The sequence below is a fragment of the Schistosoma haematobium genome, chromosome 3, assembly GCF_000699445.3.
Source record: "Schistosoma haematobium chromosome 3, whole genome shotgun sequence".
NCBI lineage: Eukaryota > Metazoa > Platyhelminthes > Trematoda > Strigeidida > Schistosomatidae > Schistosoma > Schistosoma haematobium.
The window spans coordinates 47,280,806-47,299,511 of NC_067198.1; positions in this window are offsets into that span (position 1 = coordinate 47,280,806).

Consider the following 18,706-nt stretch of genomic DNA (forward strand, 5'->3'; position numbering starts at 1 on the left):
TAAGGTAACCTTCGTGCGATTGATAGAAGAAACCAGAGAAGTAGTGAACAGGTCTTTATTTCGATCTTCGCGCAGTCACAGTGGAGCGTGGGATTATCTGTTCAGACAAACAAAGGCTCTCAACATTCAATATAAGATAATAGGGAATATAACGCTTATAAAAAATAAGGAAGTGAGTGAATACTTGAACAATACTGTTTTGGCATACGCTTGGTTGTTTGGGGTCAACTCTTAACCAACCAACCTGAGCTGTTACATTAGCTTCCCCCTAGAATCGACTTCCGTAGGAACGTCGGTTCACGTCGGGCTCACCAATGTAGAATTGTGGTCTACTATGATATTAGTACTGCTCTAACAATAGACCTAATCCTAAATTTGTAGATTTGTCATGATATAACTGCCTAATCTATAAGATCTTACGTGGAAGTCACACCATCGACTACACCAACTCACCGTATCGTAACAACTACCAATACATGATGAAGAACAAGCTTAGGCTGGAGAAAGAACAATATATTTAATATGAATAAAAGATATAAGGTAATATTCAGCCGAGACCACGCCTGCATGGCCGAGCCATGCCACTAGATCAACTCCAATTCATTCAATTCATTCTCCGCGCCTTCTCCATTGTTAGGTATTTCCCCGAGTTAAATATTGAATATCTATTTTCTGAGTAGTCTCGTGTTCACAGCTTTGTGGATTGTGTGGCTATTGTCCAACGCCACTACAAGTCATCTGTCATATATGAGCCTATGGCAACGCAATCATAATTGGCTCGCTTTCGACTGTATTGTCGGTTTCTACTGGTTACTGTTCTTTTAAAACCAGGTGTACATCTCAAACCTTATGTCAAGGCTTTTAACTTCCAGTCGCCAAGTCCTCTAATCAAACTCCGTCTCGCGACCTTCAGTTTGAATAACTTAATAGTATCAGACAACGCTCCAAGGGTATCGCGACACTTTTTTGCGCTACGTTTTCATTTCTACTATTTGCACAGCCAAAATTTAAAATCAATATGAAAGTTCATTTTCCGTTTTCACAATTAGGTGAAAAGGGGTTTTAACATTGTTCGTCACATGGTATCGCGAAGTCCTTGAAAATTCATGAATCAGGTGCTGTTATAATAGTTTTTTTTAATTTGCATCACAGACTAGCAATTATTTCTACTTGACTATACACTGAGGGCAGACAAATCATTTATGTTTATATGAAATAACATGATTCAAGCATATATCGTCATAAAAATCGTATTGTCGTCAAGGCTACCAAAACTGCACTACAAGTAACGATACCATGACAAGATTTGTCATTTTTCCCTTCTGTATCACAATTTTGGCCGATTTTCACTGTTTTGTTCGATTTTCACGGCAGAAATAGTTTAGTAGTGAAAATGTTAGCTGACCTGAGGGTTGTAAGTATAATGTATATGCTATAGATGATTATAACACACACCAAGATGTTAATATCATCTTCTACAGTTAGATATATAAGCCACCAAATCATTATATTACAGGAAATAAATCATAGTCACGCGGAAGAGGTATATATATGTGAAAACTTTAGCAGAGGCTAAGCTAACATAGTTCCAATGTTTGGGCTATCTGTGTCCTTGCAAATATACCTAATAGCAGAAATAAGCACTATTATAAAGCGGTTACAAGAAAGAATCGAAAAGCACGGTTTGATAATCAAGATATCTTGATCTCAGGTGACCAGATTGTTTGAGTTCGTATGTGGTGATCTTCGAAAATCAACCAAGGCCTGTCTAGCTTACGTGCTGATGGCGTAAATGACAATTACTTATACAACCTGTCCAAATAATCAAATAATACAGGCCATGTATGTTGCGACCAAGGCTTTCCTAAGCAACGCAAGAGATAAAGCAAATAAGCGTAATTGACTGTCCAAAGAAAGGATGTGCTAAATGCACTTTCGATCTGTAATTCAGTACCGGTTCCTGTTTTTTTACTAGTTTCTGGTAAACATTTATACCACAATAACTATTTTCTGTCTATCTTATTTCCAGCTGGCTTCACAAGTGTTCACACACCTGACGGGAACAATTCTTAAGAATTGGAAGTTATTTAATAATGGATCATTTGTGCTGGATTTAAACTTTAATAAACGTTGTCATTTATAACGCATCAGTTTTTTAATGACGGCAATGCTTATCTGTCGTGACAGGTCGAAATTCGAACTAGTAGTATAGTACACCATGTTCAAGGTTGCAGTATTTGATGGTCTGTATGACTAATCGCGTGTGTGTCAAATTGGTAATTATTACACAATAACGCGAAACAACATCCCTGCCTCACAACCACATAAGACTGCACAGTACACTTTCCCTGCCGTTACGATATAAGAATAAGTTCTTGGTCTGATAAGTCGAGTCATTACATATTACCTCTGGGAACGCGTGGTAAAAAGCTACGAGCTCCCTGCGGCTGAGGCAAAATCATAGATATGTTCCCATGTTCATTGAGTACTTTTACTTCAGTGTTTGCTTGAACGAGCTGCAAAATGTCATTGGTATATTTAGTGTCTAAACTCAATTAATTACAATGTGACTTCAACAACCTGGGTACAACTGCTAACGCATTTTGGCGATATCGTCCTTGGTAAGCTGTTTATGGAACGTCCAAGAAACCAGATGCCGTAAGCTACGAGTTAGAAACGTTCTTAAATATAAGCGTTCACTTGACGTCAACTGTCGTCTCGACGCATTGACAGAAATATATCCTTCTGTGCAAGGATGGTTGTGCACGGTTTTAATAGAGGTGACTTTCAGCTCACCATTTACTGCCCGGACCGAAAATCCAGATTAACAATGGCAATATTTCGACCTGAAGGATAAATCCGTTTGAAGTAAGGCATACGTAGATGACCGACGTCGTCTCCTTTGTCTAGGTTGTGTTGGCGAGATAAAAGTTGTACGCTCTTCAGAAGAATGATGATTACTATCATCATCTACATCCTGAACGCAAGCATCTGACTCTGCCGAACTGCGTTTGCGTCCATATGTACAGACATATCTCACGAAAAAGTACTTCAGAGTTGGACCATCACTGTTTTTTGCATACTGATATAACATACTTAGTATGCGTATACTAAAAAAGTAATTATTAACCACAGAAGTCATATTACCTTATGTACTTCTTTCAAACAGGTGTAGCGTGGTGTCGAGTTGAGATCAACTATGAACACCGCTACCAAGAAACACGTGCCAAGTTAATCAGAAGGTGAAGGTCGAACGTAACCAAATAAATCCATAAAATCCCCGAGAAGCCAAATATCAGAAGACAGTTAATGGACCAAATCGAGATATATTCGCTGGCGATCTCGTGGCATCGAAAGGATACCGAGATCGTGCCAGGATAGAAGCTTGGTTACAGAACGTAACCGAATTCGCGCGAAGTTACAATCAAAGTGTGTCTATATGAATGGAAGCACAAAATAGCTGTCATTAGCACAGTCAAACAAAAGCACGTTAAAACAAACACTGGTACAGTTGGTTATAATAATTGTTTTTATTAAGCCAGTCGGGTTCTCGTGATAAATGTGAGTCACTACACAGGTCTCGAAATTGTCTCAACTTGTAAGTCTTCGAGATAACATAATATCAATATTCAATAAAGAGCCCATGATTCATAAACGCACACTGACCTCCAAACAACAAGTTACTAAACCTGAACCCATCGTGAAACCTGGTAAATTAACAACAGTTCGTGACGATTCTCTCATCATCATGAACCTCGTTGACAAGCCTGATCTTCCTCTCAGTCTGCAGGACAAAAACGACAGGATGCTCTGGGGTGAATTGAACAAGAAGCTCGAACTTCCTAGAATAGAGCCTTTGACGGTCACCCGGCTCACTCGAGGAAAGGATTCTAAGCATCTAAATCACCCAAGGCTTCTCCGAGTAACACTTAAGGCTGCTACCGACGTAGAGGACGTCTTGCTAGCAAGCCACTTGCTGAAATCAGATGGTAACGTAAGAATACTGCCCGACATACCGTACTCTGAGCGCAGTATCATACGAAACGTCCCTAAAGAATCTCGTGAGAAGTTTTTCCGCGGAAGAAACATAATTGTCCAAGGTATACCGGAAAATGCAGACCCTACTCAATCACATTCTGACATCAGGGAATGGAAATTCATCAAACAGTCCTTGAGGCTCAAACACATATTGACTCAGCATGTGACGAGACTAGCCAAGAAGGACGGTGATCTTAGACCCCGTCTAATGAAGATAACCTTCCCATCTTCCCACATGGCGGCTGCAGTTCTGGAAGCATTTCGTGCTAATAGACGTCGATTGCCACCTGGAATCCACATGCACCCGGATAGGCCATACGAAGCTAGGACCAAGAACAAAGACAAGTTGGAGCTGACCATTCCACTTGTGGACTGTCTAAACGATAAAAAAAACGTGTAAAGGACAGGGCCTACCACCTCGGCAAACCTCACATAGGTGGGCTACCTGTCCATTCACATAAGGTTCATACAGAAAAACAGGACGAAGCTCACGCGTTCCAAATTGAAAGCATAAACTGCTTATATATGAACGCCGCGAGTCTACCAAACAAACTGGATGAACTACGTGAACTAAGCAACGCTGATAAGGCCCATCTGATAGGAATATCTGAAACATGGATATCTTCTCAGTTCTCGGACCAAGAGTTAGCATTGCCTGGGATGACTTTGTTCCGCAACGACAGAAAAACAGGAATTGGGGGCGGAGTAGCCATATACATAAGCTCTTGCTTGGAGGTGCACCAGGTTCACAACCTCGAGTTTAACAATCTTGAGGAATCCATATGGTGCTCTGTAAGATTGTCTAGTACTTCCAGGTGTCTAGTCGGAGTCATTTACAGGAAGCCAACTGCCGACACCGAGTACGATAGTCGTATGCTGGAAGGACTATCCCGCTCTATCCGTCTCGGTTTCACACACATCCTGATTCTAGGGGACTTTAATCTCCCTAGAGTCAACTTCGCGGAACACACGTACACTGGAGGCGACAACTCAATTGAAGCTCGGTTCTTCAACCTCATCGATGACTTGGGCTTATATGAAAATGTGAGGTCGGCAACTCGTTGGAGAAACAGTCAGACACCATCGCGCTTAGACTGTGTATTCACTAACGAAGAATTCCTAGTCGACAACCTCTCAATCCTGGCTCCTCTGGGAAAAAGCGATCATGCCGTCATAGCCTTCAGTTTTGTCATCAAAACTAAGCTAAGGTATCCCAACAATAATTTGCGTTGGAATTTTAAACGGCTGAATGTGCCAGCTCTACATGACTATCTACAACAGGTGGTTTGGGATGTTCACCCTCAAATCGATGTGGATGGTTATTGGGACTTCTTACTGCACACGCTCTTATGTGCTACAGACCATTCAGTTCCTCAAACGGTTCCCAAAAGCTTCAAGCCACCTACAGTAATCAAGAACCGTACCCTTCGCCTCCTAAGCCGCAAACGGCACTGTTGGGCGGAATACAAACGAACTAATAACGATGGAGCGTATAGGCAATACAAACATATCAGGAACACATGCACGAAGGCTATAAGAGAAGACAGGCTTCAGTACCAAACAAAGCTTATGGACAAATTCGCCTCTAACCCTAGAAGCCTATTCCGTTATGCAGCCTCTCTTCGTCAAGCCAAAACAGGAGTTTCTCAACTGCTAGGTCTTAACGGCCCGGCCAACAACGATGGCGACGCCGCTAACCTTCTGGCGGCCCATTACTCTCAAACATTTCAACCGGCTGACATCAACTTTATTGACGACAGTCTCATCTCCAACTCCACAGGACTTTCTGAAGTGGACCTAAGCGCTGACTTGGTGTTCCGGAAATTGCAGCACTTAAGACTTGACACTTCTCCTGGCCCGGATATGGTTCATCCTGCCATACTGAGGAGGCAGCCTCAATCCTGGCAACGCCGCTTAGCGTGATGTTTTCACACTCGCTTAGCCGAGGCAAATTACCGGAAAACTGGAAGTTGGCTCACATCACACCAATTTTCAAAGGTGGTCGACGCAATGAACCTTCAAGTTATCGGCCGGTGGCTCTTCTGTCATTACCTTCAAAACTCATGGAGTCCCTGATATGCGACGGTTTAAATGACTATCTACTGTCCTTAAATTTCTTCTCACCCCAACAGCATGGTTTCAGGAAGGGTTACTCTTGTATAACCAACCTGCTGACTGCGGTGGACAGATGGACAAGCATCCTCGATTGCAAGGGAAAGGTTGATGTCATTTACCTTGATTTCTCAAAAGCTTTTGATAAGGTTAACCACTTGTGTCTTATCAACAAGCTCAAACGACTAGGTATCAAACCACCTCTAATCGATTGGCTTACTTCATACCTAAAAAATCGACACTTTAAGGTTAGGGTTAATTTCACTTTATCTCAGGCTATGGAATGTCCTAGTGGGGTCCCCCAGGGCTCAGTACTAGAGCCTCTTCTCTTCTTGATCTACATAAATGATCTTCCTCAACAGGTAACGTCAGACTTACTACTTTTTGCCGACCACGTGAAACTTTGGAGAGAGATACGCAACCAAGACGATACACAGGCACTTCAGGAGGATCTGACTCGACTTCAAAGTTGGGCAGACGACAACGGACTTACCTTTAACACTTCAAAGTGTAAAGTAGTCCATCTGCGACATGTCGCAAACTACAGTTACAACTTAGGAAACTCCTCTCTAGTAGTATCCCAAGTCGAAAAAGATTTAGGAGTCCTGGTGCCCCATGACTTAAAGTCTTACGCTAACTGTGACAAAAATGCCTTCCGAGCAAACCTTGCACTGGTAACGTTGAGGCGCATTTTTGGACAGTTTGACGGACGAACTTTCCATACAATCTTCAATAGTTTCATCCGTCCCCATTTAGAGTACGGAAACATAGTACTCCCCCCCTCACTCCATAAGGACAAGGTCACTTTGGAGCGTATCCAACGGCGAGCCACGAAATCAGTTCGAGGACTCAAATCTAAGCCTTACGAAGAACGCCTCCGTTCACTAGACCTTTACCCACTAGAATATAGGCGTCTTAGAGGCGATTTACTAATGGCTTATAGTATTCTTAACACTTCTGGACATCCTCTTAAACACCTACTTAAGCTTAGTTCGAATAATAATCTAAGGGGTAACACCCAGAAACTGGAAACACAACATAGCAAGACGGAATGTAGACAACTTCTACTCCTTAAGAGTTGTCAAAAGCTGGAATTCGCTGCCGGCCGAGCTAGTCCAAGCGACTTCTCAGGAGTCCTTCAAGAGGCAACTTGACCTATTCTTAAGGACCAAGGACAGCATCACATTATGATTTACCAATTTCTTTTCCTTTTTTATTGTTAACATATCTAGGTTCCTGCCTGGAGGATTTGGTGATCCCCTGCTACTAGACACGGAAGCCTGTTAAGCGAAAGCTTCTTCTATTCCGTCCACAACCATTTGAACCATTTGAATCATTGAAGATTCGTCCTACATCATGCATCATCAAGATGGCATCGTCTTCGTTACTTGAAGAATGGACGTTATCAGACATGGTGCGGCTGAACTCAATTCAAATCTAACAATGTCTTGATTTGACCGCTTATGAAAAAATTCACGAATTGTTGATTGATGCACCAATCATCTTGCGACAGTTTGACCTTCAAGTGCTCGCAACCACCATCGGCGGACGATACCCCTGGAGCGCAGCCGAAGCGTGTGGCTCACACACAAGTGTCTAATAAGTGTGTTTGGTTCTGTCCAACCATTATTGTCTTCTGAGCAGTAGCTGTGAATTGTTAAACCAGTTGTTAATTAATAATGATATTAGGTTGAGCATAATGTACTAGGTAAATTAGTTGTGTGACCAACAACTACCTGATAGTTTAGTTATTATACTAGTACAGTATGATAGTAACTAAATTCGGTGGCTTTATTATGTAAACTATCTTCATATTTTTATGCAAATGATACACCGATTCATAAACCCAAATACATATAGCAATGACGGCTATGATGGGTTTAGTGAAAAACGTTAAAGGCGATTCAAATGATTGTTAAATTTAAAATACATAGAGGTATAGTGCAACTCATATACAGGTCAGGTTAACATGGTGGTTGTTTAAGAATATAACAGTTTAAAAATACTAAACTTGGCCAAAAAAGTTTCTAAAAGTTGAGACGACTTATGGAACCATAGTTAGGAATACGACGAATTACGATATAGACTTTTCATAAGAAGTTACTGTAGTTGGTTTGTGACGTTTATAAACTTGTGGCAGAAGTAATTGGGACTAAGGAGTATCAAATAATTTTTGAATCTAATACGTCTCGTCTGTAAACACACTTTTTCATAGTAGTATAAAGCTATTAAATATGTCTTATACCAAAAACGTTTCGGGAGTACTTACTTACTTACGCCTGTTACTCCTCGTGAAGGAGCATAGGCCACTCACCAGCATTCTCCATCCAACCCTGTCCTGGGCAATCCTTTCCAGCTCCTTCCTGTTGTAATTCATCCTTTTCATATCTGCTTCTATTATCCGATGCAATGTGTTCTTTGGCCTTCCTCTTTTCCGCTTCCCTTCAGGGTTCCAAGTTAGGGCTTGCCTCGTGATGCAGTTTGACGATTTGCGTAATGTATGTCCTATCCATTTCCATCGTCTTTTCCTAATTTCTTCTTCAGCTGGAAGTTGGTTTGTTCTCTCCCACAGAAGGCTATTGCTGATGGTATCCGGCCAATGGATGTTGAGTATCTTGCGTAGGCAGCTATTTATAAATACTTGTACTTTCTTGATTGTGGTTGTTGTAGTTCTCCAAGTTTCAGCTCCATACAGTAGAACTGCCTTGACGTTCGTATTAAAGATTCTCACTTTGATATTGGTTGAAAGTTGTTTTGAGTTCCATATGTTCTTCAATTGTAGGAATGCGACCCTTGCTTTGCCGATCCTCGCCTTTACGTCTGCATCTGAACCTCCTTGTTCATCGATGATGCTTCCCAGGTATGTGAAGGACTCTACATCTTCCAGAGTTTCGCCATCAAGAGTGATTGGATTGCTGTTCTCCGCCTTGAATTTGAGGACCTTGGTTTTCCCTTTGTGTATGCTGAGGCCTACTGATGCAGAGACTGCTGCTACACTGGCTGTCTTCATCTGCATCTGTTCGTGTGTACGTGATAGGAGGGCTAGGTCGTCTGCGAAGTCCAAATCGTCTAATTGATTCTGAGCTGTCCATTGTATTCCGTGTTTTCCTTCAGATGTCGAGGTCTTCATAATCCAGTCGACCACCAGAAGAAAGAGGAAGGGAGAGAGTAAACAGCCTTGTCTGACTCCAGTCCTTACTTGGAATGCATCTGTCAGCTGTCCTCCATGCACTACTTTGCACTGTAGTCCGTCGTATGAGTTCCGGATAATGTTGACAATCTTCTCAGGAACTCCGTAGTGTCGAAGAAGTTTCCATAATGTCCTCCTATCTACACTGTCGAATGCCTTTTCATAATCAATGAAGTTGATGTATAGTGATGAGTTCCACTCCACTGATTGTTCGACGATGATCCGTAGTGTTGCAATTTGGTCTGTGCACGACCGATCTTTACGGAATCCAGCTTGTTGATCTCGAAGTTGGGCGTCTACTGCATCCTTCATCCGGTTCAGCAACACTCTGTTGAAGACTTTCCCTGGTATTGACAGTAGTGTAATGCCTCTGTAGTTTTCACATTTGCTCAGATCTCCTTTCTTTGGAATCTTGACGAGGTGTCCTTCTTTCCAGTCCATTGGCACTTGTTCCTCCTCCCAAATCTTTTTGAATAGAAGGTATAGCATGCTTGTGGTTGCTTCGATGTCTGATTTCAGTGCTTCAGCTGGTATGTTGTCGGGTCCTGCTGCTTTCCCGTTCTTGATTTGTCTGACGGCCATTCTAATTTCTTCCGTCGTTGGTGGGTTGACATCTATAGGAAGATCTATGTGTGCTGCTTCGATGTCCGGTGGATTCATTGGAGCCGGCCTATTCAGGAGTTCCTCGAAGTATTCTACCCATCTGTTACACTGTTGTTGAACTTCGGTGATTGGCTTGCCTTCTTTGTCTTTGACCGGCCTCTCTGGTTTACTGTATTTCCCTGATAGTTTCTTCGTTGTATCGTGAAGCTGTTTCATATTTCCTTCTCTAGCAGCTTTTTCTGCCGTCGTTGCTAGTTCTTCCACGTATTTGTGCTTGTCGGCTCTAATGCTCCTCTTCACTTGTTTGTTTGCTTCTATGTATTCAGCTTGTGCTTGGACTTTCTCTGTTCGTGTTCGGCTGTTGTTAATTGCTGCCTTCTTGTTCTTCCTTTCTTTGATCTTGTCCAGTGTTTCTATAGAGATCCATTCCTTATGATGGTGTTTCTTTAGGCCCAGAACCTCTTGACACGTTGAAGTTAATGCTTCCTTGATGCCTTTCCAGTTGTCCTCCATAGTAGTTTCTTCTTCATTCAGTAGATCTTGTAAGGCTTGGAACCTGTTGTTGAGAGCTATCTTGAATTCATTGAGTTTGTCAGTATCTCGAAGGAAGGCTGCATTGAACCTTTGTAGTGTTGTTTGTCATGTTCTTATTAAGCTTCAATTTTAAATTGGCCACAACTAGGTGGTGATCTGAAGCCATGTCAGTTCCTCTCCTGATTCTCACATCTTCCATTGTCCTTCGGAACATTTTATTGATGCAAATATGATCTATCTGGTTCTCTGTAGCGTGGTCCGGTGAGATCCATGTAGCCTTGTGTATACGTTTGTGTGGAAATATTGTGCCTCCTATGACTAATTTGTTGAATGCACACAAACTTGCAAATCTTTCTCCATTTTCGTTTCTTTCTCCCAGTCCATGTCGTCCCATAATATCTCCATATCCAGTGTTGTCTATTCCGACTTTGGCATTTAGATCTCCCATCAGAATAGTTAGGTCCTTTCTTCGGCATTTCTCAATGATTGACTGCAGCCGCTCGTAGAACTGATCTTTAATGTCGTCGTTGCTATCATTGGTGGGTGCATAACATTGGATAATATTCATTAAGATCCCCTCCTTCTTTGTTTTGAATGATGCTTTGATGATTCTGGATCCGTGAGACTCCCATCCTACAAGTGCATTTCGTGCTACTTTGGACAGCATAAGAGCGACTCCCTGAGTGTGTGGAGCATTTTCCTCTTCGTGACCGGAGTATAGCAGCATCTCTCCCGTAGCTAGCCTTTTCTGTCCAGCTTGGGTCCAGTGGGTTTCGCTGATTCCCAGTACTGCTAAGTTGTATCTCCTCATTTCCATCGCTATTTGACTGGTCTTCCCGGTTTCCCACATTGTTCGAACGTTCCATGTACCTATAAAAATTTTTGCTCTAGTTGTTAGAAGGGGCATCGGCCTCGTGGCTTCCGAAGGAACTCGGCTTTCACCATGAAGCGTCATAATTCTTCTAACTGAAGACCTTCTAACTCCCAGGGCAGAGTTTAAATGGTTTGGATTATTTTTTCTGGTAAGCGTTTTTTTAGCGAGTTAGTTTTCTACGGGATGGGGACGCTAACCCCATGCCCAACCCTCCTCCTTTATCCGGGCTTGGGACCGGCAGTAACCCTGTTAGAGCTACAGGCGGAGTTGTTTCGGGAGTGGTTTGTATGAAATATATACGGCTAGACTAAGTGAAAGTATATACATGTTGAGTACAAAAACGGTTGGTGAGATTTCAGACTTCTACCAATTGAAATGGTTAGGATATATGTAAGTTACCCCCAGCTACCACTTATATCAACGTGCTGTACTGACTAGTACAAGATTAAATCGAGAAACGACTAAAAATTATCAGTCGAAGCATTATTAGCCATCATTGACTTTTTCTGAAGCTTATTGAGAAGTTCAAATACTCCGATAACTGTCTGCTACTTGACTGTGATCAATGATAATGTTAAATAGAAACAATGATAACTAATATTTCCACGAAGGATATTACTTCACTGTATAACTTTGAATATGAAGCATCTTTAGCCTCATAAAACATTTACTGGTCAATGGTTTTAGTATTGCTAATTCTCGATCATCATTCGAAGTGTCTAGGTTTGTGTTTCTCGTAAGTTTGAGAAATTAATATCATGTAGTTTACAAGTGCATTGATTAAATCCAACAATTTGCAGGTTTATGGGCTCATACTGATAATGCTAATAACATTACTGATTTTCTCAGAGCGAAGTAATTAGAGTGAATCGAAATCTCTGGAATCCAGCAGTTGTTAGTCATTACTCTACAATGTCAAACACATCATGAATACAGCTAGGACAATTGTTAGTCTGATTCGTATATTATAATTGTTGCAATTTGATGTTAGATTTGTAAGTAAATTTTATTTGGAACCTAATTCTAATTTTACAGTTTATATCTTATCAAGTTGATAAATATTTACTAAACCGAATTCTCCAATAATTTATTTTGTTCATGCGTTTCCCCCCCCCAGCTAATAGGTATTCCAATTCTTACAACGTTCAAGCCCGATTATGTGGTATGTTTAACTGTTCATAATTTTAAATTAAATAATTCTCTAGTTCTATTCATTCGTTCACATCAAATCAAATCGAGAAATTACGTGAATCTCTTTTACTTTGGTATGACAGATCCAAACGTGATTTGCCGTGGCGTCGAATGGTATGAATTTTAGTTGTTATCTATATTTCAAACTATTTTATTATATAGGCCTTGAATCTGGATCCCAATTTACGCGGTTACGCTGGTATGTTTAATCATTCTCTAGATTTTTTGTTTCATATTTTTTGTATGTGTTCAGTCTGGGTATCGGAAGTTATGCTTCAACAGACTCAAGTAAAAACAGTTATTGATTATTATGATCGATGGATGAAAGTTTGTTTGATAGTTTGATCCGTTTTTTAAATCATATATCTATCATTACAGAAATGGCCTAGTGTTGATCAACTAGCCTCGGCTTCGTTAGACGTATGTATATTAATTGGTCACCTACCTAGAGCTATAATTGTATTGTAGGATGTCAATTCTCTATGGTCTGGATTAGGTTATTATTCCAGAGCTCGCCTACTACATAAAGGAGCGAAAAAGGTTAATTTTTTAAAATCGGACTCATTTTGTAGATTGTCAATGAATTTAATAGTATTTTCCCTCAATCTGCCGAGGTTTTAAAGCATTCGATACCTGGTGTTGGACGTTATACAGCTGGAGCAATTGCAAGTATTGCGTTTAATCAGGTAATGTTTTACACACTGAATTAAGTCCAACGTTGTTACTATTATATTAGTACCATTTTTATTATAACTAGTGAATTGGAATGTGATAATGTAACATATATCAAGTAAATGTTTACTTACTCAATTTAGGACTACACCTTTTACATGTAAGGACTAAGTATACTACGTCGCTTCCGAAAGCAGAGTGAATAGGGTTCAAACTTACAGTCCATTCAAGCGGTTAGCAAAGTAGCATCGGTTCAAATTCACGCTACAAATCATCATGACAAATACCGTAATTACAGTAGTTACAGTATCACTAATAACAACAGACATTAGTCACTAACAACACGCATTGAGAAGGAAAAACAAATTTGCGGGATAAAAAGTATAGACATTTTAAGACAAAGGGTAAATACATCTGTTCGAGATAGGGAGAAAGATTTAAATATGAAGGCGATTCTGATCAAGTTCCTGGCGTTGATGTCGTTAAGGTAAAAACCCGACCATAACTGCCACCTTGATGTGATGGTTGAACCCACCTTTCATGGTGACCCAACTGAGCTGTGTTGGCTGAAACACATGTCCCTTTAGGTCCTACCACCCCAGTCATGTCGGTTGGAGAACGGTAAGGCTAAAAGTAGTAACTTAAGGCCCGATGGCTAATTCGTACCTCTAGTTTTAGAAGGCTGTGACAACAGTAAAGTGTTTTCCCCGGACAACCATCCTCTTCACAGATGCTACTTTTTCGCCACACAAGGAACGACTTTGAAAAGGTTTACCCTTAAAATGCCACATCTCATCTAGCCCCACAGATTTGCATCTCCGGCCTTAAGGCCTTTTAAAGTTTGGAGCTAACACGTCAAAATCTTCTCATAAAAAGGCTGTGCGCAACCGACCTCAGGCAGTTGTCTCTTGGGTTCTGCGGTCATGCTCCCAGGTCACTCAGACCACCAATAACGATAGACCCATATTGCCACCAGACGTCATCGGAGAGGCGCTAGAGAAGACTGTCGCTCATTTTGGAGCACATGCTTAATTACAAGCACGTACTTGTCAACATCTTACTAGGTGTGAAAAAGTCAAAAATGTATTTCAGGAACAAATAGAGCAACAGTTAGTCAATCATTTAAGTGACATTCCCGAGGTAGCTTGACACGATATTAAAACAACGGTAACATCTGTCACTAACTAAAACCAAAAGGTTAGGAGCCATTAGTGGTTTTTTTTAGCGTCTACCGAACTGATAGGTGTTTGGAAACTTGTCCTGGCGGATTCTGAACACTGAAGAGTGAAGGCAGCTTAAACGAAGTTAATAACAAGCTTACTCAATGATCGTACTGGGTACTGGGTAAAAAAGCAAAAGAATTGAGGAAAGCAACAGAGATAGGTAATGATGGACGAATATTCAGACTTATTAAAGAAACGAGTATAAAAAGTCCCCCTGTTAGTGAAACTATCTCGGAAAAAGATGTGGCCATTATTCACTTTCAGTCCAAAAGACAACAGATGATCGGAACACTTAAGGGAACAGTTAAACTAACCTTCAGCCACACTTCAATTACCCACCATCTCCAAGCAGGCTGAATGGTAAACTGATGTAAGTCCTCCGACTGTTATTGAGGTATCGTTCTCATAGAGGCTTTTTTTATCTTTACTGTCTATTGTCATTGCATTTTTCGAACTTAGTGATTCAAGATCCGTCTTGGTTTTTTATTCAACTGTTTTGGTTGTTGGTTTTTGCCTTTGCGAAGTTTTGTTCCAAGTTGTCTAGAAATCGCTAAGCGTTGACTCGAGAGTGTGAAAAGGTAATTGTCAATGCAAACTGAATGGCAAATCGACAACTATTTGTAAGGTTAAAAAGGCTATAGATAAAATAAAGCGAAGGAGCGCGTCAGGGCCTGATAGGCCAACTCGGTAAGTATTTATGTATAGTGATTCAGTTTCATCAATTAAATTAACTGAGATCTTAGCCAGAATTCGCGATCTGGATGCAACCTCATCAAACTGATCTCGATCGCAGATCGTCCCAGTTTATAAAAAAGGACAAAATTCTACATGTGACAATCACAAAAGGATCAATTTGGCTAATATAGTATCTAAAATATTAGCTTCAATAATACTCAGATGCTTAACTTGAGCTCATAAAGATCGAACCCAAGAGAACCAGTTTGGTTCTAGACGTGGATATGGATACATAGGTCGTATATTCACTCTTCATCAGGTTCTGGAACACAGTTTTCGGCGTACAATCATATTTGTATTCTTTGACCTGTTGATCACGAGGTTCTGTGTCAGTGTCTATTGTTGAAAGACGTACCAAAGAGGTACACTAACATTGTACAGGCTCTCTACTCAAACACTTTTGGTCGAGTCAAACTTATGGGGGGCTGTCATCGGAATTGCTTACTGCAAGTGGTGTTAATCAGGGTTGTCCACTCTCCCCATTTTCATTTGACTTTGTCTTAGACAAGCTTTTAAAAGTAACATTCTCATTGTCTGACTTCTGAGGGGTTGATTTTCTATCACAAGATTCACTTGTTGTCTTGGTATACGCAGATGATATAGTTTTGTGTGGTGAAGACGCCGATAAACATGGTTTTCTGACTACCTTAAGCAACAATCCAAGCATGTTTGGCATGAGATTCTCTCCCTCCAAATATGAAATATCACTTCAGGATTGGCTAGAGTCAGCACCTGAGTTAATGGTAGAGATCGAAGTAGTTTAGTGTGTCAACCGTTTCACTTATCTTGGAAGTCTCATCAGTCCTGATGGTTTGGTGTTTGACGAAATTTCGGCTCGGATTCAGAAGGCTCGATTGGCCTTTGTGAACTTGCGTCACTTGTGTTGTAGGCAAGATACCCATCTTCCAACCAAAGGATGTTTACTGCTCAACAGTTCATTCTGTCCTAAACGATGGGTGTGAAACTTGGCCATTAAGAATGCAATATATTGGTAATTTACTAGTATTTCATCATATGTGTCTTCGACGTATTGCTCGTGTATTTCGGGACCACGGAGTAAGTAATCCTTGGGATAGGAATAGGTTACCATATAAGGATGGCAAATCGATTGATGAGGTAGTAAATCATCATCAACTAAAGTGGTTGGGACATGTGTTACTTATGTCCAACTACTGCCTAAGTCGACATGTGATTTTGTTTGGGGTGGAAGTATGTTGGAGAAAAGCTTGGAGCAACCAAATCAAAGCATGGTGTCAGTTTATGAAGTCACTGACAGTTGGACTTAGACGTGTTGATAGGTATAGACTACCTTGTTGGTGTCCGGGTGATTATCATAATCAATGTTTAGAAACTGATTGACACTTCTCGAAATCGTTTGCAATGGAGCACTTTCACTCATTTTTTGTCTTCTCTCGAATTCTGAGATTCTAAATCCCTCATAACTATTCTTCGTTTTCATTTCTCTATTTTACGTAGTTTTTTCGAGTGGTATCTTCGATGCCTAGTCTTTCCTATTACCACTGACACTGTTACTACCTCTACTATTCTGGGATTTGACCTGACGACTTCATTTTTCTGTTCTAACGGTGTATGACAACTTGAACCGATATACATAAGTACCAGGTTCTTCATTGTGACTGGCTGATATCTATTCTACTGAAATTGACCCTGAGTTATTTCACCGGTCATCCTCAATTACTGATTATCGCAGGTGTGCTGAATCCACCAATACATTTGTTCATTAGTTAATAGTTAATTGCTTTAACCAATAGTCTAACGTTTCTTATTTTTAAAAGCAGTGAATTCGATAACAGTACCAATGTACAAGTGTTTTATATTATTTTCACTTCAGTGTACTCCTGTTTTGGATGGAAATGTAATTCGTGTTCTAACACGTTTACGTCAAATTGGTTCTCCTGTACAATTACCTACTTCTATGGAATATTTATGGAATTTGGCAACTAAGCTAGTCGATCCTAATCGACCTGGAGATTTTAATCAAGCTTTAATGGAATTAGGTGCAGTTTGTTGTACACCGAAAAACCCTGATTGTATGAAATGTCCACTTAATAAAGTTGGTTTATGTGAATCATATAAACAGGTAGGTTGACAATATTATCCTGTTTCGTTCAAGTTAAAATTTTTCCATTCTTTTTGCTTTGTTATATAGGCTAATGCAAGCAAAAGTGATTACATTTCAACTGATCTTGAAGATTGTCATTTGTGTATTAATAGTAGTGTTTATCAAAAAAGGTAATATATTTACTGTTTGTTGCTTTGATTTGCATAATTTACATCTTGACCTTAAACCTGTCATTGATTACTTCTTTATTTTGGTTATATCTCATTAATATCAGATGGGTTTTTGTGGAGATTGTAGTAATTTCAATGGTTAAGATCATAAGTCAGTTGGTTTTGGTCTTACATTTGTCCATAGTTTTTCTGATTGGTTGATAAATTGGATCAACAGTAACCAGTCAAGATCAACGTCTACAGAACCAGCTGTGAACCATGTGTGGAGAAATTCGAACACTTCACTTCTACCTGAAGTTTGTGCTGATGATGTCGTTCAGAATAACGATAAAATCTTCACGACCAAACCATACAGCTCAGAGAATAAAACTCCATCAAAATCATCCACCTGAGTTATAAATCTTCTCGACCATCTCATTATCGACAGAATAGAATAAAGTTGTCAGTGTTGAAATGTCTTGTGTGTAGTGTTTCTTTAACTCAGTTTATGTGTCAATTGTAACTAAATGATCAATAGTCAGAATAAATATAGATAACATGAAGTGTGAGAAATAATAATGTAATGTTTCGTCGAAGACTTATCAATATCTTTACAAAATTCCCATGATGTTATTAGAGGGCGAATCACTAAGTAATTTAACCAGCGACGAAGTATAGCTCTATCTTAACGCACCCAGTTGATAGTGATCTTCTGGTGGATAAACTGAATCAAGGCGATTGATCTATCATACATCTTCGTCGTTTCACTATAGAATCCCATCTAGTCTACTATATATATATATGAAAAGCGAATTCAGCGAAAAAATGTTCTTTTTGACGAAATCATTTACTTAAGCTGTACATTCGTATATATAGTTATATGGAAAATATATGTCTGTAGAAGGATAGAAAAGACTGCATCACAAAAATGGATTCAAGAATAAATAACAAATGAGGTTACGTACTAATCAAGGGGTAAGGAAGAAAATAATATATGGGTCAAATAATAGTCCAATTGACAGATATGAAGAAAAGCGACAAACAACAAAGGTCATAATAAAAATGCAAAACAGTAATTGAAAAAAATTCAATAATAATCAAATAAAAGTGCAAAAAAACAAGGAGAAAAGAAAACCCAGAAACATATCCATCAAAGGAACTAGGGTCAAGTAAGGATGAGAGGTTGGGCAAATCGTTTCTGCACGCAAAGTTCAGGCTTGAGTTCATGGATCGCCGATGCCTTAGAAGTGCATAAAATATTGATTCAGCCCCCCTTCGATCCAATTCCTTTGACTCTGTAGA